We start from the raw sequence: 27,076 nt of genomic DNA on the forward strand, positions 1-27,076 counted from the left end.
ATAAACTATCATATCAGCTAGATGAATGTTTATCATCCAATCATTTTTTCACTCCCTTATATTATTCCCTTGGCATAATGCCCTAAGCCTACATCCCTGCATGTATAAATCCTGTTTATTCTTTCTTCACATCTCACCTTAACCTCTACTTTTTTTCAGGGATCTTCCTCAAAGTAATCTGTCTGCTTATACATGCCCTCTCTCCATTTCTGTCCTTATCTCTCTCCTCTCGTGGTCTTCATAACTTTAGAGAAATGGGCATATACATCAGGCCTTTTGTGGTATGTCTGCAATATGCAGTTAAGTCTTCATTTAGAAAATTTGAACTGAGATTCATGGCTTCAGAGGGGACCTATGAATTCTGTGAAATTACACGCAAAATTTTGTGTTTGAATGTGACATGGGTTTGTAACTTTCATCTGATTTTCCTAAGGCTATTAAATGAAAGGCATTGGGCAAGAGGAAGAGGTTAGGAACCACTGCCCTCAACTGTAGACAGTATTGCAATAGGAAGAAGGAAAGGCGAAGGCATTTTTGGTAGGGAAAAAGGTGTGAGCTAGTGACTTGAAATCAAAACATACTGAATTTCAGAAAGCAGTGAATATGATTCCCTGGCTCAAAAGTAAGATTTTTCAATGTCTTAACAAAGATTAATATGCCTAATTTGAGGTTTTAGGACTTTATTGTATTGCCAGTAGGGAATCAGCAGAAGTTTTTTAGAAACAGATTTGAGTACAGGCATCTTCAACAATATAAAAACACCATTTCTAATAGTAACTAAATTTAAAACGTTGATATCATTAACAGTTGTACAATTAGAACTGTCTTCAAATGAAAGGTATATTTTTGTTTGTTTTGTTTTTGAGACAGCCTTTCTCTGTCACCCAGGCTAGAGTGAAGTGGTGCAATCTCAGCTCACTGCAACCTCAGCCTCCTAGGTTGAAGTGATTCTTGTGCTTCAGCCACCTGAGTAGCTGGGATTGAAGGGATGTGCCACCATGCCCAGCAAATTTTTGTATTTTTAGTAGAGTTGGGGTTTCACCATGTTGGCGAGGCTGATCTCAAACTCCTGGGCTCAAGTGAACTGCTTGCCTCAGCCTCCCAAAGTGCTGGGATTGCAGGCCTGAGCCACCATACCTGACTGAAAGACATCTTTAAATATAAATGAAAGGCAGTGTTAATGTAAATCAACTCTTCTTTTTTTCTCCATTTGAAATCTTAATTCAGTTGTTTCATTAGGGAAGACATTGAAGGATATAACCAATTTGGTAATCCACCTGTGTTCACTGAATACTTTCAGTCCATTATGTACCTGTATAAACAAATTTTCTTAGCCCAGAACTCACTTATTTTAAAATAATCCTATGAAATTTTTTTGTTAATGGCAAGCACTTACTATATGAAAATTTCTGCCAAATATGACTGAACTTTTTGTTGGTAGTAGGAAGCTATCTGATGCACAATGGGTTAGTGCTTCAAAACCATGAAAACAGTACTTATATTTTTATATTTTATATATATATTTATATTCATATTTTATTTATATGTCTTAGAGATAGGATCTCTCTCTGTTGACCAGACCAGAGTGTAGTGGTGTAATCATAGCACGCTGCAGCCTTGAACTCCTAGGCTTGAGCAGTCCTTCTACCTCAGCCTCCTAAGTAGCTAGGACTACCATATGTTTTTATTTTTATTTATTTTTTATTTATCTATTTTTGTAAAAATGTGGTGTCATTCTGTTACTTTGGCTGGTCTTGAACTCCTGGCTTCACATGATCCTTCAAAAGCTTTGGGACTATTTAGGTGTGAGCCAGCATGTGTGGCCTGAAAATAGGATTTGTATCAGAGCTTTTATTTATGAGATTTCTTTAGACAATAGAAAAGAAAATGAGAGTTTTTTGAGGACACTACCATACTGAGCCATAATTTATTTATTTCATTGAGCTAAAATTCACGTCACAACTAACTGATTTTTAACTTTTTATCCAGAGAATTTCAAAGATATATAAAATTTCTAGGATAATGTAATGAACTCTCACACCATTCAGCTTCAAAACTTGTTAATTTATGTGGATAACAATATTTGGAAGATGAGAGATTTGAATGTGATTCCCAGGTTTTTCCACTTCCAGGCCCAAAGTAAAGTGAAGGGGTATAGGGAGTGCATAGCTTGGGGGCAGTTTTAGATACTGGGTTTTAGAGTCAGATGAAAAATTTAATCCGACGTCTACAATTTACATGTCACTGACATGTCCTTGAATAAGGTAATTTTATACTTGTTTTATTCTATGAAATGTGCATGGTACAGTATTAATCTCATGAGAGTTTTGTTAGTATTGTGTAACCTAACATACAAGACATTTAGCTCAATGCCTAACTTTGTAAAGATTCAGAAAAAGTGCAGGTTACAAAATACTGGAAAAATCTTACCCGTGTGAATCTGAGGCAAATCTAAATTTGTTTTCCTTTTAACTTTAGGAACATACAAGAATAATACTGGAATGTATTATGTGGGAATTAATCAGGAAATAAAGCATTTAATCAGAATTCCCTTTTGGTTCATATAATTCTGGTAAATCCAATGCCTGCCAGTGCTGCTATGATACTGTGGAAAGAATGCCTACATAGGTTTTGGAGTTAAAATTGCTTTGGCACTCACTGACTATGTCCAATTTACCTATGTTTATTTTTTCCATTTTTCAAGAGAATTTATATCTCATATATAATAATATTTTTATCAAGTAATTTCTCAGTAAATGCTGGGTAGCCTGATCTTTATCTTGTTGTTGTAGAATAGAGAACTGACTTTTTTGTGCTAATCATACAATATTAACTTAAGTTTTCAAACCTTACTTTCTTAACAAGCAGTATTTTAAAAGTTGGTTACAAATACATTTACCTAATTTATTTGGAATATATGTATGTGTCTAGCTATATATGTGGTTGCAGAAATTTACAGCATAGCTGTGAATAATCTTTTTTAAAAATTACATGAAAGATGTGTAATAATCATCATCTGTCTCAATCTACCACTAAACCAAGCATTATATTAACTGCTGTAAGAGAGAAATCCAAGTAACTGTAAATTACACAGTAAATCTTGAAACCCCTCCTCCATGAATACTTTTGATAATGGGTAGTTTATTTTGAGAGGCAGTTTTATTTAACCAGAAGCTATGAAAAAATATATAATATTATAAACAGTTAATTTAATGAGTTCTAAGGAAACAGGTTCTTCAGCTACTTGACTTTACTGATATAATCCTAAAAAGAAAAGAACAGTTTTTCTTGCGTATTGCATGGAAGAGAACATTAGCTATATAAGTGCTTTATATCTTTTGTTAAAGGGCAGGTATATGCTTCAAATTTTTTCTGTATTACCTGGTAGCCAGACTTAAACATTTTATATGTTAATGGCTATATATGTTTATATGTTAATTACTTAGGGTTTTCCTTGAGTAATAAATAAAGAAGAAAACATTTCTAAATGATATTTATCTTTAGAATTTTAGGGTATTATCTTGCTAGTATATTTGGTCTCTTATATCACTTATGTTGTTTTGATATCTGCTGATTTATTGGGCAGTCCCTAAATTTGCTAATACTTCCCAACAGCCTGAGTTACTGCATTATTGTTACTTAATGTATATATAGTTGAGATCCCCTTTACAATTGAGGTAACTCCAGACAGTCTGGTGAAAGTGGGCTCTGTTAAAAGCTTTAATAGCCATACCTTTGGATTCAGATCTCTGAGTTTTTAATTGTATGCATAAAGAAATTACGAATGTGAAAAAAAACCACATTCACTTCATTTAAGTGAACTAAAAAGTTACTTCACATTTTACTACCCTATGTTTATACTTGAAAGGCCTAATGAGTAGTAGAGTGGGTGGAAAGACAAGGCTGAAGAAAATAAAGTGGAGTATATGTTCTACATTAATAGCTTATTTTTAAAAATCTAGAAAATAAAGACAAAAAAGAATATATGTAGTTTTCAATATAAATCCTGGCCCTACCAATTACTGGATTTATGACTTTGGGAATATTACTTCATCACTGTGTGTCTCAGTTTCCTCATCTTCAAGTTGAAGGAGATACCAGTACCTACCTTGAAAGAGTGTTGTGAGAAAACAAAGGAATTCTGGTAAACCCACTGCCTGCCACAGCTGCTGAATTATTTCCACCAGTATTGGCAAACCTAAAATTATTGGCTTTGACTCTTTAAAGTGTTGGTTTCTATAATTTCCCTTGACATATAAGTATTTAAGTGAAATAGTCTCAGTGCTGTGTGATTAAAGAAGTAATATTTTTTAATGTTAAAACAGTGTCTGCTTTACACGAGGAATATGTTGCATATTTATATGTGGCCATCCTTTCTCCTTCTTTTTTTCTAAGTATTGTTTACTGCAAATATGTGTCACCACTTTACCTGACTGCCCCTTATAAATCACATGTAGAATTATACATGTTGTTTCTTAGCAACTGTGGCCATATATTTCGTAATGAACTGTCAGAAATATTAACATAAAATGCAGTTCTTAAATGTTGGGCTTGATACTGACTTTCCCACAAATACTAGCCTGAGAAAATAACAAGATTGAGAAGCATGAACAGACAGCTCTAGATAAATGTTGACTGCACACTGAAAGAAGTTAACCTCCTTCAGTCTAGAAGTATAGACTTCACTATTTGGTAACATAAGAAATAATTTGGTATTTAAATTGTTACTTTGGTTTCAGAGATTAAGAAAAAGGTTATATGAGAAAGGTTATGGTCCTAGTAAATAAATTTCTACTCCATAGTTATAGGTCATATTTGAGACATCAGTAATAGTTTTGGTTTGACAATTTCACTGTTAAGCTCTTTTAGGCTATTCTATACTGTTATTCTGCATTTTTCCTTTTTTGGTCAGTTGTGAATATTTTACAAGTTGATGACTTTTAGTTCCAAACCATGTTTATGTGCTTCTTAAAAATATCTATGAGTACTCTTGCCTGTAATCCCAGCACTTTGGAGGCTGGGGTGGGCGGATTACAAGGTCAAGAGTTCAAGACCTGCCTGGTCAATATGGTGAAACTCTGTCTCTACTAAAAGTACAAAAATTAGCCAGGCATGGTGGCACATGCCTGTGGTCCCAGCTACTTGGGAGGCTGAGGCAGAAAAATTGCTTTATCCTGGGAGGCGGAGGTTGCGGTGAGCCGAGATATCCCCACTGTACTCCAGCCTGGGCGACAGAGTGAGACTCCATCTCAAAAAAAAAAAAAAATCTATGAGTAGAGGTCCAAAATTATGATGTCTCAGTTTTAAAATCATTATGTCATTTTTTAATATGGGCAAATATGTGATGTGAAAATATTTAACTACATCCTGTGTAAAGTATTTTTAATTTTTTATGGAGGTACACTATAGTACAGATGATCTTAACTGATCACCAGTTTAAGTAATGTTCAACTTATTTGGAAAATATACTTAGCTGATGTTCGGGCCAGGTGCAGTGGCTCATCCCTGTAATCCCAGTGAGAGGTGAAGGTAGCTGGACTTCCTGGATCAAGTGGAGACTTGGAAAGCTATGTATAAATTATTTTCAGAAAGCTATCTTAAAATAAAATAAACATTCAAATGTCCCCACAAAAGAAACCACTATTTAATTTTAATAAGAAATGTTTTTGTTCTACATTGAGTAATATCCTTATAATAAGCCCTTTTTTTATATTTTAGTATTTCTAATTCCTTTGATAAGAGATCTAAATACAGCAGAATTAACTAATTTCTTCCCCCCCCCCAATCTCTGGAAAACTTTTAATAATGAGTTTCCAATCTATAATTTAATTTAGAAAAAGAATACTCTTTTTGTTTGACATTTAGATTAGATTAATGCTTGATTTGATAAAAAGTAGATTTTTTTGTTGATTTTAGGGAGGAAAACTTTTTCTGGGAAAAAAATTTACAAATTAAGAGATTTACTATACTTGAATTATCTCTACCATACATCATTATCTGTAAATAACTATGGTATAGTTATAAATCTTAATTGGAATTGTGCAGGACAGTCTGCTGGTTTGCGGAAGTGAAGATGGGATCCAAACCATTGCTTGAATCAAAACTAATGTTGGAGAAGCCAAGGCAAGAGATATAGCTGAAGTATAGACACTTGTTCTGGGAGTGAACTTTGTTTGTTTGTTTGTTTGTTTGTTTGTTTGTTTGTTTGAGGAGGAGTCTGGCTGTCTTGACAGAGTGCAGTAGCACAATCTCGGCTCACTGCAACCTCCGCCTTCCAGGTTCAAGAGATTCTTCCGCCTTAGCCTCCTGAGTAGCTGGGATTACAGCCGTGCACCACCACATCCAGCTAATTTTTGCATTTAGTAGAGATGGGTTTCTCCATGTTGCTCAGGATGGTCTCAATATGACCTCATGATCCACCTGCTCCAGCCTCCCAAAGTGCTGAGATTATGGGTGTGAGCCACCACACCCGGCCGGAGTGAACTTTTTTAAAAGTGAAATATTTGAGGCAACATTAAGTTCTTAGGATTGTTTTATTGTTCTGAAATAAGCACAATATTCTCTTTGGTCATTGATAAATCTGTATATAATATTTAAGCTTCTCTTTCCTTGAACATAAGAATCCATAAGCGGTTATTTTATACTTATATCTTTTTTTGTCATAGCTCTTATAGGCAAGCACAGAGGAAAATTGTTCAGTCATCCTTCCATTTCTCCTCTTCGTTTGCTTTCTAAAATGTCCCTCATGCTTAATCCTGCCCAGGGAGACTAGCTTTGCAATTGGAGAAATAGTCCATTACATGATAAATTATAGACAAACACTGATGTGACAGTTTTGTGATGTAGAGAAGAGATGATAATGAGATTTTCAATTCTAGAAAATGATTATCTTTCTTCCAATTTTAATTTTCATAGTTACTCCTTGAAAAATCAAATAATAGTGAAAGAATGAAATTTGAGAGAAAGATTAATAAATTCCTAGTTCCTTTTTTTATAGGCAACTTTGATCCAAAAGCCATGAATAATTTTTATGACAACGTAAAACATGGCCCAGTTGTACCACCCAACCCATCTAAAAAAGGTGAGTAGTGAAATGTCAGAAATATCATAACTATGAATTCTTTGAAAATTTCTAGTAGAGATAGATATTCATTAGCTTAAGAAAAAAATTTACCATATTGATTTTAATGTGGCAATAATGAAATTTCCCCAAATTTTAAATGTTAAGAGCACCCACATTTTTAGCACTTAAAATTATTTGCAGAGGGTTTTTAATGAGATGTGAAAAACTGTATTATATAGACTACATTTATATAATCCTAAAAGTAATGCTTATGAAAATATTTAGAATTTATAAACATAGAATATTCAAGAATGTACATAAATGGGAAGTTGAATCTACAAAAGAATCAAGATTGTCAGCATTGAAACAATCCTTATGTACTTAAAAAGGTGAGCATAACGGAGTAAATGTCACTGAACCAAGGTACGAGGATTATTTTTTGGCAGTTGTTACCTAGGAGTTATTCAATAGTAAAAGCTATCAGATCTGCTCTATATTTCTGCTCTATATCTGCCAGTGTTTAGATAGGCATTTCAGTATCTTAAGTTAATTTCAATTAATTTTTATATTGAATAACTGATTTAGATTTAGTTTTTCTATCCCATTTTAATGACCATTAATTTTTATTAATAAATACATCATACCTAATCCAAAATATACATTTTATATTTTTATCTACCAGTTCAAGATTTATTATGTAATTATGTAAGAATAGAAGACAATGCTTATTTATGAGAAATCTTATAAAATTTTAAGTTTCTAATATCTCATCTGACTTCCTTATTTTGCCATTTGGGGTACATATTTTAGGTAGCTTCTCTGACCTAAATTATTTGAATGTTGGTTAAACTGTTTTTCATGTATTTCAAGCTCAAGACATACTGTTTTTTATTTTTATTCTTACTTATTCATTTTTTAGAGACAAAGTTCTGACTCTGTTGCCCAGACTAGAGTGAAATGGCAGTTTTTTTTTTTTTGTTTTTTGTTTTTTTTGTGGAGATGTGGTCTTGCCACATTGCCCAAGCCGGTCTTCACCTCCTAGGCTCAAGATATCCTCCTTGCAAAGTGTAATTACAGGTGTGAGACACCTCACCCAGCCTCGCTTTTTAATTTTTTTTTTATTAAGAGCAATTTTAGGTTTACAGAAAAAAGGGAGTGGAATGCAGAGGGTTCTCACACACCTCCACCTCCTTCCCTCACAGTTTTTTTCTATTATTAACATCTTGCATTTTTGTTGTAAACTTGATACAGTTGATGAGCCAATATTGATATAATATTATCACTCAAGCCCATAGTTTATATCAGTGTTCACTCTTGGCTGTGAATGCTCTATGGGTTTGGACAAAGTGGGATTTATCTTAAGAATGCAAGGTTGATTTAACATTTGGCATCAATTAATGTAATTTACCATACTAACAAAATAAGAAAAAAAAGATACTTTAAGTAGATACAGAAAAAGCACTTGAAAAAATTCAATAGTTATTTATTACAAAAGCTCTTTAGGGTTATTCCTGCAAGCTCATGAAAGGCATCTTTGGGAAACTTACAGAAATCTATCATTCTTAATTGGTGAAATATTGAATTCTTTCTCTTTCAAATAGGAAACTCTAACCACATATATTTGACATTGTACTGGAAATTCTAGTCTTCACAAGAAAGAAGTAATATGCATAAATTAAAGGAAGAAATTATGCCATATATATTCATAAATAATGTAACTATTTGCAAAGAAAATCTTAAGGAAACTTTAAGATAACTAATGGAAGTAATAAGTAGACTTAAATGATGCAAACTGACTCTAGAAAAGTTACATTTTTATTTACCATTATAACAGCAAACAATTAGAAAATCAAATGAAACAGATAATTTAAATTACAATAGCAACACAAACATAAACACTTGGAAACAAGTTTAACAAAAATCTTTATAAACTCTCAGTGAGAACTTTAAAATGCAAAGAAAAGTGAAAGTAAAACTTCCCGCACATTGCACACACAGACAGAATAGGAGAAATTGTGAACACTGGTAGAAAGGAAGTAAAATTTAGGAACATTTTTTGACAGGATAGCTGGAGATCCATTACCAACACCTGGATGGGCTGTCAGAGGCTGGCTTGTCCAGAAGCCTTTGAATAATGCCAGGGTGTGCCCTGTTCAGAAATCATCAGTGGCTCCAGACTTCTCCCAGCCTTACACAACGATTAGTACCTCTGTGAAAGGAAACCAGTTTGAAGAGAACCTTGAGATTAAAGGACAGTTTAAGGTTCGCTCTATACTGACCAATCCAATGTTTCTATTTTCTGTTCTGATCCCAATCCTGGATTGGGATCAAGCCCCCAAATGAAATGGCTTTGTTTTCTGGGGTATGTACCCTGCTTCTTTGTCTCATGCAGAGAAAGAATTCAGGAGACGGACACACAAGAGGAGTGGGTTTAGGAATGGATAACTTAATACACAAAAAAGAGCTGGGCATGGTGGCTCATGCCTGTAATCCAAGAACTTTGGAAGGCTTAAGGTGGATCACTTGAGATCAGGAGTTCGAGACCATCCTTGCCAACAAAGCAAAACTTTGTCTGTACCAAAAATTAAAAAATTAGACAGGGTGGTGTCACGTGCTTATAGTCCTGGCTACTTGGGAGGCTGAGGCAGGAGAATCACTTGAATCAGGAGATGGAGGTTGCAGTGAGCTGAGATTGTGGCATTGCACTCCAGCCTAGGCAACAGACCAAGGCTCCATCTCAAAAAAAAAAAAAAAAAAAAAAAAGACAAGAAAGAGGAAACAGAGCAAAAGCTTCTTTATGCTGAGAGAACGGGTAGCCCAAGAGAAGGTCTCCAGTTTGGGGTAGAACACAATCAATTTTGTACAGAGACTTGAGGAGGTGGTGATTGATTTACATAGGACCCAGGGGGTTGGTTTGACCAGGTGTGCCATTTACACAGCCTGAGAAAAGACTGGCCTCTCACCCTAATCTTTTATTATGTAAATGCATCTTCCACCTGGTGACTGTCATGACACCTGTACACATGGTGACAAGGAAAAGAGAGTGAAAAATGCTATATTGAATGTACCTGGCTTCCAGGTACAACTCCTGGCATTTAAATATGTAATTTTCTAGTTTGTGTATCTATCAAGCTGCTTTTTATTAAAGGAAAATTTCACCAATAACTCTTTTATCCTTTCTAGCTGTCTAAAAAGAATTTATTGGCCTGGCACGATGGCTCACGCCTGTAATCCCAGCACTTTGGGAGGCCAAGGTGAGCAGATCATGAGGTCAGGAGTTTGAGACCAGCCTGGCCAACATAGTAAAACCCTGTCTCTACTAAAAATACAAAAAAATTAGCCGGGCGTGGTGGCGGTTGCCTGTAATCTCAGCACTCAGGAGGCTGAGGCGGCAGACTCTCTTGAACCTGGGAGGCAGAGGTTGCAGTGAGCTGAGATCGTGCCATTACACTCCAGCCTGGGTGACAGTGCAAGACTCCATCTCAAAAAGAATTTCTTAATAACTCCTGTATTATTATTGGTGCTAAAGAACTAATTACCAAGCCTAAGCCCATCAAGCTTTTCTCCTATGCTTTCTCTAATAGTTTTATAGTTTCAGGTCTTACATTTAAGCAGTCTTTAACTCATTTGAGTTTGATGGTGTGTGTGTGGTGTGAGTTCAGTTTTATTATTTTCCCTATGGATGTACAGTTTCCCAACATTATTTAAGGAGACCATTTTTCCCCCACTGAGTTATTTTGGGCAGCAATATTCAAATGTTAGTTGACTGTATATATGTGCATTTATTTCTGGCCTATAGTTTATTCCATTGGTATATATCTTTCTTTGTGCCAGTATTATACCATTTTAATTACTGTAGTTTTGTAATATATTTTGAAAATACAAGTGTGCTTCCTCAAGTGTTTTTTTCTTTATACTCAACATCATTTTGGCCATCTGTGGTCTCTCATGGTTCCATATGAATTTTAGGATTTTGTTTTCTTTCTGTTTTTTTGTTTGTTTGTTTGTTTTTTGAGACAGAGTTTCTCTCTGTCACCCAGGCTGGAGTGCAGTGGTACAATCTTGGCTCACTGCCACATCTGCTCCCCAGGTTTGAGAGATCCGCATGTCTCAACCTTCTGAGTAGCTGAGACTACAGTATTACCATGCCAGGTAATTTTTTTTTTTTTTTTTGTACTTTTTAAAGAGATAGGGATTCACCATATTGCCCAGCCTGGTCTTAAGAACTTCTGGGCTCAAGCAATCTACCCGCCTTAGCCTCCCAAATTGTTGGGATTACAGGTGTGAGCCACCACACCTGTCTTATTTCTGTTTTTAAAAATGTTAATTTTTTTTTAACTTTTTAGTTCAAGGGAACATGTGCAGGTTTGTTACAGAGGTAAACTTGTATCATGGGGGTTTGTTATAAAGATTATTTTGTCATCCAGGTATTAAGCCTGGTACCCAATAGTTATTTTTCATAGGTAATCTATTACGATTTTATGTTTGTGGCATCAGTGACATGAGAAGTTATAATATCTGCCGTTATCTCTAATTGTATTTGAGTCTTCTCTCTTTTTTCTTAGTCTAGCTATGATTTATCAATATTGTTTGTTTTAAAAAAGCATAGTTTCATGTACTTTCTGTATTATTTTATTTTCTAACTTCTATTTATATTTCCTCTAATTTTTATTATTTCCATCTTCTGCTAACTTTGGACATGGTTTGCTCTCCCCTTGCCTCCCTTAATAGTCCAAGTATAAAGTTAGGGAGAGTTTTTCTTTCCATTTTTTTAAGACAGAGTCTCACTCTGTTACCCAGACTTGAGTGCAGTGATACAGTCTCTGCTCTCTACAACCTTGGCCTCCTAGGGTCAAGCAATTCTCCTGCCTCAGCTTCCTGAGTGGCTGGGATTACAGGCCTATGTTACCATGCCCTGCTAATTTTTGCATTTTTAGTAAAGACAGGGTTTCCCATGTCGGCCAGGCTGGTCTCAAATTCCTGACCTCAAGTAACCCACCCACCTTAGCCTCCCAAAATGATGGGATTACAAGTGTGAGCCACTGTGCCTGGCCATTTTTTTCTTTTTAGAGTATATTTCGTTGCTATAAACTTTCAAGTAGTGCTTGACAGTACTACTCTCTTTTGCTTACCATTTGAATGCAATATATTTATTTCTTTATCCCATTACTTTATGTGTGTCTATTACTCTAAAGTGAGTGTCTTGTAGACACCTAATAATTGAGTTTTTTGTTTGTTTTAGCCACTGTACCTCATTCGATTGGGAAGTTTAGTCCATTCATGTTTAAAGAGGGTTTTTTCTTGTAGTAAAAATGGGATTGACATATAGCATCTTATAACATTCTATTTTAAGTTGACTTCAATCAATCACATCCAAATTCTACAAGTTTCTCCTTCCATGGTAATATTTTTGTCACAATTATATCCATTAAATGTTTGTAGTTATATTTTAAGGTACTGTTATCTCAGCTTACGGAGCTAGAGAGTAAAAGAATGGTTATCAGAGGATGGAAAGGGTAATTTGGAGTGGTGTGGAAGAGAGCTGGGGATAGTTAATGAGTGCCCAAACAAAACAAAAGAAAACAAAAATAGAAAGAATGAACAAGACCTATTATTTGATAACACAACAGAGTGATTATAGTCAATAATAATCTAATTATGCCTTTAAGAATAACTAAATGAATATAACTGGATTGTTTGTAACACCAAGTATAAATGTTTGAGGGAATGCATACCCCATTTTCCATGATATAATTATGCATTGCATGCCTGTATCAAAATATTTCATGTACTCCATAATATATACATCTACCATGTATCTACAAAAATTGAAATTAACAATTAAAAAATGTCATCTTTAACTTTAAAATTGAAAGTGATTTACATACACCACTATAGTATTATTTATTCTGTATTTGTTTATGTTTCAACCTTAGTTACTTTTATATATTCATGTCTTTGTGGGGATTTTTATTTGTTTGTTTTACCGTTTAGATCATCCTTTAATTTTAACTTAAAAAACTAGTAGTAGGATTTCTTGTAAAGCATATCTAGTGGTAATGAATTCCCTTTATTTTTGTCTTTGTTTCTGTGTTTATTTTGGAAAATCTTTCTCTTTTATTTTTGAAGGACAATTTTCCTCAGAATAGGATTTTGTTGGCAATTTATATCCTTTTTTTTGCATTTGTTATCCTGCTTCTTTCTGGCTTGCAAAACTTGTTTGAAGAAATCTGTTCATGACTTCACAAAAAGAATATGTCCCTTTTACTTGCTACTTTTAACATTCTCTATTGGTCCTTTGACAGTTTGATTGTACTGTGTCTCAGCATAGACTTCTCTGGATTCCTCATCCTTGGGATCCCTTGCACTTCATGAATCAGGATCTCTATTTACCTCTCCAGCTCCTGGAAAGTTTTGCCATTATTTCTTTAAGCTTTCTGTCCCCTTCTCTTTCTCTTCTAAAACTCTTAGAACTTCTATATTGATTCATTTGATGTTGTCCCTGCAGTCCCTTAGTCTTCCCTCACTCTTTGTTTTTTATTCCTCTGGCTGGATAATTTATAAACATCTGTCTTCAAGTTTGCTGATTTTTTTGTTTGTTCTTCTCTGCTGTTGAATCTCTATGTTCAGTTTTATAGTTGAGTTATTGTATTTTTCAGCTGAAAAATACCTTGTTCTTTTTATGGTTTCTATCTGTTTGTTGACATTGTGATTTTGTTAATGCATCATTTTTCTTATTTCATTTAGTTGCCCAGCCATATTCACTTGTAGCTTACTGACTTTTGAATTTACAATAATTGATGATTATTTTGAATTTTTGTTAGGCCATTCATAGATCTTTCAGTTAATGGAGATCACTTTATTTCTTAGCTCGTGCCATATATCCCTCATTCATTGTATTTCTTGTAGTGTTGCATTGGTGTTTGTGCATTTGAAGAAAATAAACTATCTTTCCCGGTATTTACAGATGAATTTGGCAGAGAAACATCTTTACCAATCAGACTGGCTAAAGATTCTAGGAGCCTCTCAAATTGTTTCTATGTATGTACACAGCTGGTTTTTCTCCCTCATTCCTGGGGAGCGATATCAGAATTCTATGCCTTCTCTTAAACTTACAGTGCTCGATAGTCTGCAATGAATATACAGTGCTCTATAGTCTGCAGTGAAAAGCGAGAAATACCTTTCCCCACTTATCCCTAGGACAGTGCACAAAAGATCAGGATGTTAGATTCACATTCCACACTCGTCCCTTGTTCTTGAAGAAGTCTCAGAATTATGTACCATCTCCCAATCTTGCAGAACCATGTTGGGTAGAGAAAGCCACCCAATCCTTTGGGTGCACCGAAAGACCAAGATGTTGAATGAACACTCCACTCTTCTTTTCCTACTGGGGGATGAGGAATGTCTCACATAGTGTGCCACCTTTTCCCAATCTCAACAAGCTGTGCAACTATTGAAAGCTGCCCACCCATTTTCTTTTTTCTTATCTGCCCCTAGGCATCTGAACTATGCCATTTTCCTCAGTGTTCCCGGTGAGGTGATGCAGAAACAAATCCCTTGGGCAGCGCACTAAAAAGTCAGGGTTTAGGATACATACTGCACTCCCCTTCAACCCCTCTCCCATCACACACACACACACACACACACACACACACACACACACACACACACACACAGGAGAAGTCATGGGCCAGTGGAATCTCTTTTGGCAGTGCAGAACTAGGAGAGGAGTCTTTCTGGGGTACTGCACATTGTTCACTTGATTAGGGACTGCTTATAAAGGTATTTTGATTCATATATTGTCCAACTGGTGTGTCTGTGGGAGTCAAGGGCTGGTACCCACTATTCTACCAACTTGCAGATGTCACTAGCTGTCTGCTTTTCATATATGGCTTTTATTATGTTGAGGTTGTTTCCCTGTGTTTCATAGTTTCCTGTTTTCCTAGTCTGCTTTTCATATATGGCTTTTATTATGTTGAGGTTGTTTTCCTGTGTTTCCTAGTTTTGAGTGTTTTTCATCATGACAGTGTTAAATTTTGTCAAATGCTGTTCTGCATTGATTGAGATGATTGCATTTTTTACTTTTATTGTACTAAAGTGATATATTTCACTAATAATTTTCATGTGTCGAACTATTCGTGTATCCCAGAAATAAATCCCACTTGTTCATGGTGTACAATTATTTCAGTGTGTCGGTTTTCTAGTATTTTATTAATCATTTTCACACCAGTATTCATCAAGAATATTAATCTGTGATTTTCTTTGCTTCTGGTATTTTTGGCTTTGGTGTGAAGCCACTGGTCCTGGGCTTTTCATTGTTGGAAGGTTTTTCATTATTAATTTCATCTTATTAATAAGTTACTGGTCTGTCAAGATTTTCTATTAGTGAATGAGTCTTGGTAGGTGGTGTGTTTCTAGGAATTTTTAACCAGTTCTTCATTTTTATCTATTACCCAGTTTGTTTTTATACAGTTATTTATAGTATTTTTACAATTTTATTTCTGTGATATTTTCTCTTTCATTCCTGATTTTAATTATTTGACTCATTTCTCTTTTCATAGCAAATGTACCAAAAGGTATGTTAATTTTGTTGGGTTTTTTTTTAAGAAAACCATTTCGTAGTATCACTGACATTTCTATTGTTTTTTTAAATTATCTATTTAATTTATCTCTGCTTTAATCTGTTTCTTTTTCCCTTCCTTTTGCTAACTTTCACTTTCATCTGTTTTTTTCCTAGTTCCCTTCAGTATGAAATTAGGTTGTTGGTTTAAGTCTTTTTTTTTCTTTTTTAATGTGCATATTTACATCCATAAATTTCTGTCACTGCATGGCTTTAGCTGTATCCCATAAGTTTTGGTATGTTATATTTTCCTTGAATTTATCTCCAAGTGTTTTTTAATACCCCTTGTGACTTACTTGACTCATTGTCTAAAAGTATACAGTATGGTTTTCACATATTTATGGATTTTTTTCCTTCTGTTGATTTTCTTTCATTCGATTGTTATTGAAGAAGACACTTTGTATGATTTCATTCATCTTATATTTGTTAAGACTGGTTTTGTGGTCTAACATGTGGTCCATTCTCGAGATCGTTTTCGTGGAGCTTGAGAAGAATGTGTATTCTGGATAAAGTATTCTATTTATGTCTATTTGTTCCAATTTGTCTGTAATGTTGTTCAACTCCTCTATATTTCTGACATAGACATATCATCTATGTCATTCTATTATTTAAACTGAGATGTCAAACACGTCTATTATTGTGTTGCTGTCTATTTTTCACTTCAGTCCTGTCAATATTTGATTTACATTTTAGGAACTGTCTGGAACAGTTAGGAACATATTTAGGAACAGGTTGGTGTTAGTGCAAATAATTATATTCTTTTTATATTTTTACTAAAATAACCTTTTTATTCTTGTATAATAACATTGTCTAACAGCTTTTAACTCAATTTTTTTTCATTATGACAGCCATATCTGTGCTGTTTTTATTATACTGGAATATATTTTTCCATATTATGGAATACATTTTCTGTCCTTTCACTTTCAGTCTATGTCCTTAGATCTAAAGTAAATTTATTGTAGACAGGATTTATTTGGACTTTTTAATGCATTTAGGCAATCTACATCTCTTGATTGAAAAGTATATTTCATTTACTTTTCTTTTTGAGATAGGGTCTCACTCTAATACCCAGGCTGGAGCGCAGTGGTGTGATCACAGCTTACTGCAGCATCAACCTCCCTGGCTCAGGTGATACTCCCATCTCTACCTCTGGAATAGCTGGGACTGCAGGTGTGTGCTACCACACACAGCTAATTACTATTTTGTGGTTATTTTTTTGGTTTGTAAATTTAAAAAAGTCACATTATCCAGGCTGGTCTCAAACTTCTGGGCTCACGTGATTTGCCCACCTTGGCCTCCAAAAGTACTCAGAATATAGGGAAACACTCACTGTTCCCAAGTATTTCTTACTTTTCTCTGTCTTGTCTTGTTGTCTTTCTGTTTCACTTCATTTTTAGTAACACGTTTTGAATTTCTGCTCATATCTTTTCATGTATATTTACATTCTGTGTTATTATCATTGTAATTACATGAACTGTATTAAAATTATACATTCTAAACTTAGAAAAAGTCTACTCTTTTAGTTTCACCTCATTTATGTCATACATTACATGTTTATATATTGTTACTTATTAACATAGATTTGTGTTTTTTAAGTTTTGTCTTCATGTTCTATGCACCAAAATATAATACAGTTTACTATGTTTGTTCATGTATTTATCTTTACTGGATAATTTTATATTTCTCTATCACATCATGTTTCTGTCCACTGTCTTCATTTCAACATGAAAGACTGCTTTTAGCATTTCTTATACAGTAGGTCTGATGATAATGTACATCCTCAGCATTTACTCATTTTGGAAAGTCTTCATTTCTGAAGAAAAGTTTTGTCAGATACCACCGACAGTTTTTTTCTTTCAGTGTTTTGAATATTTCCTCCCACCTCTTTTTTTTGTCTTGTGAGGTTTCTGTTGAGAAATCCCTTCATAATCTTATTGAAGCTTCTTTGTGTGTGATGAGTCACTTTCTTTTTTTTTTAGTTTTTTTTATTTTAGTTAGGTTTTTTTTTTTTTGAGACAGAGTTTTTTGCTCTTGTTGTCCAGGCTGGAGTGCAATGGTGTGATCTCAGCTCACCTCAACATCCGCTTCCCGGTTTCAAGTGATTCTCCTGCCTCAGGCTCCTGAGTAGGTGGGATTACAGGCATGCACCACCAAGCCCAGCTAATTTTGTATTTTTAGTAGAGACAGGGTTTCTCCATGTTAGTCAGGCTGGTCTTGAACTCCTGACCTCAGGTGATCCACTCGTCTCAGCCTCGCAAAGTGCTGGGATTACAGGCTTGAGCCACTGTGCCTGGCCAGTGAGTCACTTTTGTCTTTCTGCTTTCAACATTTTTTCTGACTTTAGTCAATGTGATATAATATATCTTGGTGTGGTTCTCTTGAGTTTTTTCTCTTTCAAAAATGTTTGAGCTTCTTGAATTTGTATATCTTTTTCTCTCCTCAGAATTAGGAAATGTTGGTATATTATTTCTTCACATATGTTTTCTGTTTCTTTCTTGCTTTCTTTTGGGATTCCCATAATGCTTATATTGCTCTGCTTGATAATATGTGATAAATTCCTTGGCCTCTTTATTTTTCTTTACTCTTTTTACTTTTTGAATCTCTGACTTGATTATTTCAAATGCTATTTAATCCATATACAGAATTTTTCTGTTTAAAAAAAGTTCTGTCTAGATGTTATAGGTTTGTTTTTGTTTGGTTTTGTTTTGTTTCTGAGATGGAGTTTCACTCTTGTTGCCCAGTCTGGAGTGCAATGGCAGGATCTCGGCTCACTGCAAACTCCGCCCCCTGGGTTCAAGCAATCTTTTGCCTCAGCCTCCCAAGTAGCTGGGATTACAGGCATGTGCTACCACGACTGGCTAATTTTCATATTTTTAGTAGAGACAGGGTTTCACCATGTTGGTCAGGCTGGTCTCAAACTCCTTACCTCAGGTGATCCACACACCTCAGCCTACCAAAGTGCTGGGATTACAGGCGTGAGCCACCATGCCCAGCCTAGATGTTGTAGCTTTTTAAATGATTTCTACTTTGTTGAATTTATCTTTTTGTTCATATTTTATTTCCTGATTTTGTTTAGTTTTCAGGAATTTTCATGGCAGTTATTTTAAGTTTTTGTGTGACTGCTTATAGATCTTCATTTCTTTAGGTTTGGTCACTTGAATTTCATTTTAATTTCTATAATTTGGCCACAATTATCTGTTTCTTTCAATGGTATGTAAACTTTTGCTGCAATTTGAACTGTTGAAGGAAAAAAAGGGACACATCTGTTCTAGTCTTAACATACTGGCTTAGATCAAAGGAAGACCTTGACCAATCAGCCCAGAGGCTTTGGAACATCTCAGATTTTTCCTGAGATGTTGATTCCTCTAGGTTTTGCATGCAGAACTGTGTCTCTAAATGGCTGTAGTCTCCACGTTTTTCATCAGCTTTCAAGTTATGCTGCCAGTCCTGATAGTGTTTAGGTGAAACTAGTATCACAGAAAATCTCAGACAAATCAAAACACTGAATGCAAAATGCCATTTCCTCTGCCAAATAACAATTCTTAGTTTAGGGAGGTTTCCTCCTGGATATGCTATTACAGGAGAACAGCTTGTTATATGGCAAGAGTAATGTCATTTTGAAGCAAAACTGACATCATGATCAATACTTTACACCTGCAGCAAGGTCTTTAAACAATCCCTGTAGCATTGCTAAGCCATCATAAAGATGCTTATATAAATTCCCCAATGGCCACAGGTTTTCCAAGAAAGTCTTAGGCATGACCAGATGCACATCTTCACCCAAATGCACATCTTCACCCAAAATGCTTCCTTTTATAAAGAACACTTTCTGGGAGTCGGTGCAGGGACTCACCATCTTGCAGCTGCCGATATATCACTTCTGTTTGTCTCTGTTAGGTAGTTTTTTTTTCTGAGAAACGATTTGTCAGCCTCTTACTTTCTTTTTTTTTTTTTTTTTTTTTTTTATTTTGAGATAGTTTCTCTCTGTTGCCCAGGCTGGAGTACAGTGGGAAACTATGTCCCTTCCCCTAGGAAAACCACAGTGGTGTGATCTCAGCTCACTGCAAATTCCATCTCCCAAATTCAAATGATTCTCCTGCCTCAGCCTCCTGAGTAGCTGAGATTATAGGCGTGTACCACCATGCCTAGCTAATTTTGGTATTTTTTAGCAGAGATGGGGTTTCACCATGTGGGCCAGGCTGGGCTTGAACTTTTGATGTCAAGTGATCCTCCAACCTCTGCCTCCCAAAGTGCTGGGATTACAGGTATAAGCCACCATGACTTACCCTGTCAGCCTCTTTATTTGGCCTCTCAGCTCCATTGGCCTTTAGGCATAGATTCGCATATACCTACTCACTGCAAAACAATTGTGGTTTTCCTAGGAGAAGGGACATAGACAGGTATGAAAATGCTTCAAATTTTCTAACTACTTGCTAGTATCCCATCTGGGTTTTATGTTGGCCTGGGGGCTGTTTTTTTGTCAGCATGTCTTTAGGGTTCTCACAAAGATGTTCTGGTCCATATAGTATTGTTATCTGGGTGCCTCTCTGAGAAAAGCTGGGCCTGTAGCTTCCTAATCTTCTATTTTACTGATCGTACTCCGCCAATCTGTCTTCAAATTGGTGAGTTTAATCTATTTACATTTAACATAATTTAAATAAGGAAAGAGTTACTTCTGCCATTTTGCTACTTGTTTCTATGTGTCATATCTCCTTTGTTCCTCAATTCTACCACAACTCTCTTCTATTTTGTTTAACTGGTTGTCTGTAATGTCATTTTGAATTCCCTTTTATTTACTATTCTGTATTTTTAAAATTGTTTTCTTAACTGTTACCCTGGGGATTAAAATGATCATTTTAACCTTTAACTTTATCAAAACCTATTGGATTAATACCAATTTAAATTTAATAGTATACAAAAACTCTAGATTAGGAAGCTGCAGGCACATCTCACCACCTTTATATTGTATTGTCACAGATTATATCTTTGTAAGTTGTGTGTCCCTTGACATAGATTGAAAACTATTGTTTTATGCATTTTTCTTTAAAATTGTATAGAAAAAGGAGTTACACAACCAAAATTTTAATAATAATGGCTTTTGTATTTAGCTGTATATTTGCCTTTGCCAGTGTTTTTATTTCTTCACGTAGTATCAATTTTCTGCCCTGTGCCTTTTTATTTTATTGCTGTAGGGCAGATAGCAAAATAATCAATTTGTTTATCTGGAAATGACTTAGTTTCACCTTTATTTTTCATTGAGAATTGTTGCTGCAATAAAATTCATGGTTAATGTGGTTTCTTTTAGTGCTTTGAATATGCCATTCTAAGGCCTGGATTTATGGTGTTGAATGGGCTTTTAATGTTATCAAGGATCCCATTTTCACACTTTGCTTCTCTCTAGCTGCTTTCAAAGTTCTCCGTTTTTTGTCTTTTTCCAGTTTGATTATATTGTGTCTCAGTGTGAATCTCTTTTATTAGTTGATTCTGCTTACAGTTCATGAATCTTCTTAAGTTTTTAGATTCATGTATTTTATCAAATTTGGGAGATTTTACCTGTTATTTCTTCAAATATTATCTGTCTTTTCATCTTATTTCCAACTTTGGACTCACAAAATGCATATAGTAGTCATTTGGTCATGTCCCACAAGTCTCTAAGAGTATGATTTTTTTTTTAATTCTTTTTCTTTTCTACTCAGACTAGAGGATTACAATGTACTTATCTGCAAGATCACTTATTCTTATTTTTTTTTTCTTTTTCTTTTTTCTTGAGGCAGAGTCTTGCTCTGTTGCCAGGCTGAAGTGCAGTGGCATGATCTCAGCTCACTCCAACCTCCACCTCCTGGGTTCAAGCGATTCCCCTGCCTCAGCCTCCTGAGTAGCTGGGACTACAGGTGTGCACCACCACACCTGGCTAATTTTTTGTATTGTAGTACAGACATGGTTTCACCATGTTGGCCAGGATGGTCTCAAACTCTTGACATCATGATGTGCCTTTCTCTACCTCCCAAAGTGCTAGGATTACCGGCATGAGCCACCGTACCCAGACTCCTTTTTTTTTTTTTTTTTTTAGCTTCAATATGCTTCTGAACCTCCCTAGTGGATTTTTTATTTCACATAATGTATTTTCAACTCTAAAATTACTATTTGTAATCTTTTAAAATAATTACCTCTTACCTACATTTCTATTCTTATATATTTTTCTTGATTATCTTTAGTTCTTTGTCTTCAATTTCCATTAATTGTTTAAGCATATAGAACAGTTGATTTAAAGTTTGTCTAAACCCAACATTTTGGTTCCCCAAAAACAGTTTTTGTTAACTTCTTTTCCTGTGAATGAATGTGCTTTCTTGTCTGTTTGCATTCTTCATCTGTTTTGTTGAAAAGTGGATATTTTGGGAGGAGCCAATATGGCCAAAGAGAAACAGCTCCGGTCTACAGCTCCCAGCGTGAGCGACGCAGAAGACGGGTGATTTCTGCATTTCCATCTGAGGTACCAGGTTCATCTCACTAGGGAGTGCCAGACAGTGGGCGCAGGTCAGTGGGTGCAGCACACCGTGCATGAGCCGAAGCAGGGCGAAGCATTGCCTCACTTGGGAAGCGCAAGGGGTCAGGGAGTTCCCTTTCCTAGTCAAAGAAAGGGGTGATGGACGGCACCTGGAAAATTGGGTCACTCCCACCCAAATACTGCGCTTTTCCGATGGGCTTAAAAAATGGTGCAGCACGAGATTATATCCCGCACCTGGCTCGGAGGGTCCTACACCCACGGAGTCTCGCTGATTGCTAGCGCAGCAGTCTGAGATCAAACTGCAAGGCGGCAGCGAGGCTGGGGGAGGGGCGCCCGCCATTGCCCAGGCTTGCTTAGGTAAACAAAGCAGCTGGGAAGCTCGAACTGGGTGGAGCCCACCACAGCTCAAGGAGGCCTGCATGCCTCTGTAGGCTCCACCTCTGGGGGCAGGGCACAGACAAACAAAACGACAGCAGTAACCTCTGCAGACTTAAATGTCCCTGTCTGACAGCTTTGAAGAGAGCAGTGGTTCTCCCAGCATGCAGCTGGAGATCTGAGAACAGGCAGACCGCCTCCTCAAGTGGGTCCCTGACCCCTGACCCCGAGCAGCCTAACTAGGAGGCACCTCCAAGCAGGGGCACACTGACACCTCACACGGCAGGGTATTCCAACAGACCTGCAGCTGAGGGTCCTGTCTGTTAGAAGGAAAACTAACAAACTGAAAGGACATCCACACCAAAAACCCATCTGTACATCACCATCATCAAAGACCAAAAGTAGATAAATCCACAAAGATGGGGAAAAAACAGAACAGAAAAGCTGGAAACTCTAAAAAGCAGAGCGCCTCTCCCCCTCCAAAGGAACGCAGTTCCTCACCAGCAACGGAACAAAGCTGGATGGAGAACGACTTTGACGAGCTGAGAGAAGAAGGCTTCAGACGATCAAATTACTCTGAGCTACGGGAGGACATTCAAACCAAAGGCAAAGAAGTTGAAAACTTTGAAAAAAATTTAGAAGAATGTATAACTAGAATAACCAATACAGAGAAGTGCTTAAAGGAGCTGATGGAGCTGAAAACCAAGGCTCGAGAACTACATGAAGAATACAGAAGCCTCAGGAGCCGATGCGATCAACTGGAAGAAAGGGTATCAGCAATCGAAGATGAAATGGATGAAATGAAGCGAGAAGGGAAGTTTAGAGAAAAAAGAATAAAAAGAAATGAGCAAAGCCTCCAAGAAATATGGGACTCTGTGAAAAGACCAAATCTACGTCTGATTGGTGTACCTGAAAGTGACGGGGAGAATGGAACCAAGTTGGAAAACACTCTGCAGGATATTATCCAGGAGAACGTCCCCAATCTAACAAGGCATGCCAACGTTCAGATTCAGGAAATACAGAGAACACCACAAAGATACTCCATGAGAAGAGCAACTCCAAGACACAATTTGGTGAATTGTCAGATTCACCAAAGTTGAAATGAAGGAAAAAATGTTAAGGGCAGCCAGAGAGAAAGGTCAGGTTACCCTCAAGGGGAAGCCCATCAGACTAACAGCGGATCTCTCGGCAGATACCCTAAAAGCCAGAAGAGAGTGGGGGCCAATATTCAACATTCTTAAAGAAAAGAATTTTCAACCCAGAATTTCATATCCAGCCAAACTAAGCTTCATAAGTGAAGGAGAAATAAAATACTTTACAGACAAGCAAATGCTGAGAGATTTTGTCACCACCAGGCCTGCCCTAAAAGAGCTCCTGAAGGAAGCACTAAACATGGAAACGAACAACTGGTAACAGCCGCTGCAAAATCATGCCAAAATGTAAAGACCATCGAGACTAGGAAGAAACTGCATCAACTAACGAGCAAAATAACCAGCTAACATCATAATGACAGGATCAAATTCACACATAACAATATTAACTTTAAATGTAAATGGACTAAATGCTCCTATTAAAAGACACAGACTGGCAAATTGGATAAAGAGTCAAGACCCATCAGTGTGCTGTATTCAGGAAACCCATCTCATGTGCAGAGACACACATAGGCTCAAAATAAAAGGATGGAGGAAGATCTACCAAGCAAATGGAAAACAAAAAAAGGCAGGGGTTGCAATCCTAGTCTCTGATAAAACAGACTTTAAAACAACAAAGACCAAAAGAGAAAAAGAGGGCCATTACATAATGGTAAAGGGATCAATTCAACAAGAAGAGCTAACTATCTTAAATATATATACACCCAATACAGAAGCACCCAGATTCACAAAGCAAGTCCTGAGTGACCTACAAAGAGACTTAAACTCCCACACATTAATAATGGGAGATTTTAACACCCCACTGTCAACATTAGACAGATCAACGAGACAGAAAGTCAACAAGGATACCCAGGAATTGAACTCAGCTCTGCACCAAGCGGACCTAATAGACATCTACAGAACCCTCCACCCCAAATCAACAGAATATACATTTTTTTCAGCACCACACCACATCTATTCCAAAATTGACAACATACTTGGAAGTAAAGCTCTCCTCAGCAAATGTAAAAGAACACAAATTATAACAAACTATCTCTCAGACCACAGTACAATCAAACTAGAACTCAGGATTAAGAATCTCACTCAAAACCACTCAACTACATGGAAACTGAACAACCTGCTTCTGAATGACTACTGGGTACATAACGAAATGAAGGCAGAAATAAAGATGTTCTTTGAAACCAACGAGAACAAAGAACATACGAGAATCTCTGGGACACATTCAAAGCAGTGTGTAGAGGGAAATTTATAGCACTAAATGCCCACAAGAGAAACCAGGAAAGATCCAAAATTGACACCCTAACATCACAATTAAAAGAACTAGAAAGCAAGAGCAAACACATTCAAAAGCTAGCATAAGGCAAGAAATAACTAAAATCAGAGCAGAACTGAAGGAAGTAGAGACACAAAAAACCCTTCAAAAAATCAAGGAATCCAGGAGCTGCTTTTTTGAAAGGCTCAACAAAATTGACAGACCGCTAGCAAGACTAATAAAGAAAAAAGAGAGAAGAATCAAATAGACACAATAAAAAATGATAAAGGGGATATCACCACCGATCCCACAGAAATACAAACTACCATCAGAGAATACTACAAACACCTCTATGCAAACAAACTAGAAAATCTAGAAGAAATGGATAAATTCTTCGACACATACACTCTCCCAAGACTAAACCAGGAAGAAGTTGAATCTCTGAATAGACCAATAACAGGAGCTGAAATTGTGGCAATAATCAATAGTTTACCAACCAAAAAGAGTCCAGGACCAGATGGATTCACAGCCAAATTCTACCAGAGGTACAAGGAGGAACTGGTACCATTCCTTCTGAAACTATTCCAATCAATAGAAAAACAGGGAATCCTCCCTAACTCATTTTATGAGGTCAGCATCATCCTGATACCAAAGCCTGGCAGAGACACAACCAAAAAAGAGAATTTTAGACCAATATCCTTGATGAACATTGATGCAAAAATCCTCAATAAAATACTGGCAAAACGAATCCAGCAGCACATCAAAAAGCTTACCCACAATGATCAAGTGGGCTTCATCCGTGGGATGCAAGGCTGGGTCAATATACACAAATCAATAAATGTAATCCAGCATATAAACAGAACCAAAGACAAAAACCACATGATTATCTCAATAGATGCAGAAAAGGCCTTTGACAAAATTCAACAACACTTCATGCTAAAAACTCTCAATAAATTAGGTATTGGTGGGACATATTTCAAAATAAGAAGAGCTATCTATGACAAACCCACAGCCAATATCATACTGAATGGGCAAAAACTGGAAGCATTCCCTTTGAAAACTGGCACAAGATAGGGATGCCCTCTCTCACCACTCCTATTCAACATAGTGTTGGAAGTTCTGGCCAGGGCAATTAGGCAGGAGAAGGAAATAAAGGGTATTCAATTAGAAAAAGAAGAAGTCAAATTGTCCCTCTTTGCAGACGACATGATTGTATATCTAGAACGCCCCGTTGTCTCAGCCCAAAATCTCCTTAAGCTGATAAGCAACTTCAGCAAAGTCTCAGGATACAAAATCAATGTACAAAAATCACAAGCATTTTTATACACCAACAACAGACAAACAGAGAGCCAAATCATGAGTGAACTCCCATTCACAATTGCTTCAAAGAGAATAAAATACCTAGGAATCCAACTTACAAGGGATGTGAAGGACCTCTTCAAGGAGAACTACAAACCACTGCTCAAGGAAATAAAAGAGGATACAAACCAATGGAAGAACATTCCATGCTCATGGGTAGGAAGAATCAATATCATGAAAATGGCCGTAGTGCCCAAGGTAATTTACAGATTCAATGCCATCCCCATCAAGCTACCAATGCCTTTCTTCACAGAATTGGACAAAACTACTTTAAAGTTCATATGGAACCAAAAAAGAGCCCACATCGCCAAGTCAATCCTAAGCCAAAAGAACAAAGCTGAAGGCATCATGCTACGTGACTTCAAACTATACTACAAGGCTACAGTAACCAAAAGAGCACGGTGTACCAAAGCAGAGATATAGATCAATGGAACAGAACAGAGCCCTCAGAAATAACGCCGCATATCTACAACTATCTGATCTTTCACAAACCTGAGAAAAACAAGCAATGGGGAAAGGATTCCCTATTTAATAAATGGTGCTGGGAAAACTGGCTAGAAAGCTGAAACTGGATCCCTTCCTTACACCTTATACAAAAATCAATTCAAGATGGATTAAGGACTTAAACATTAGACCTAAAACCATAAAAACCCTAGAAGAAAACCTAGGCAATACCATTCAGGACATAGGCATGGGCAAGGACTTCATGTCTAAAACACCAAAAGCAATGGCAACAGAAGACAAAATTGAC

The 27,076-nt window shown here is 36.3% G+C and overlaps 1 long non-coding RNA gene and 1 pseudogene across 1 annotated transcript in view; one reads left to right on the forward strand and one right to left on the reverse strand.

Annotated features, from left to right (window-relative positions):
• LOC129530336 (TGF-beta-activated kinase 1 and MAP3K7-binding protein 3-like) overlaps positions 1-12,057 on the forward strand; it is a 28,696-nt pseudogene extending 16,639 nt beyond the window's left edge.
• A 6,163-nt stretch (positions 12,058-18,220) lies between these two features.
• Positions 18,221-27,076, reverse strand: part of LOC134757948 (uncharacterized) — a 28,834-nt gene continuing 19,978 nt past the window's right edge. Inside the window, exon 5 of the long non-coding RNA XR_010132615.1 lies at positions 18,221-22,190. This is a non-coding gene — a long non-coding RNA (uncharacterized lncRNA). The remainder of the gene's footprint in view (positions 22,191-27,076) is intronic.

This window comes from Gorilla gorilla, chromosome Y (genome assembly GCF_029281585.2).
Source record: "Gorilla gorilla gorilla isolate KB3781 chromosome Y, NHGRI_mGorGor1-v2.1_pri, whole genome shotgun sequence".
In the NCBI taxonomy this organism is placed as follows: Eukaryota; Metazoa; Chordata; class Mammalia; order Primates; family Hominidae; genus Gorilla; species Gorilla gorilla.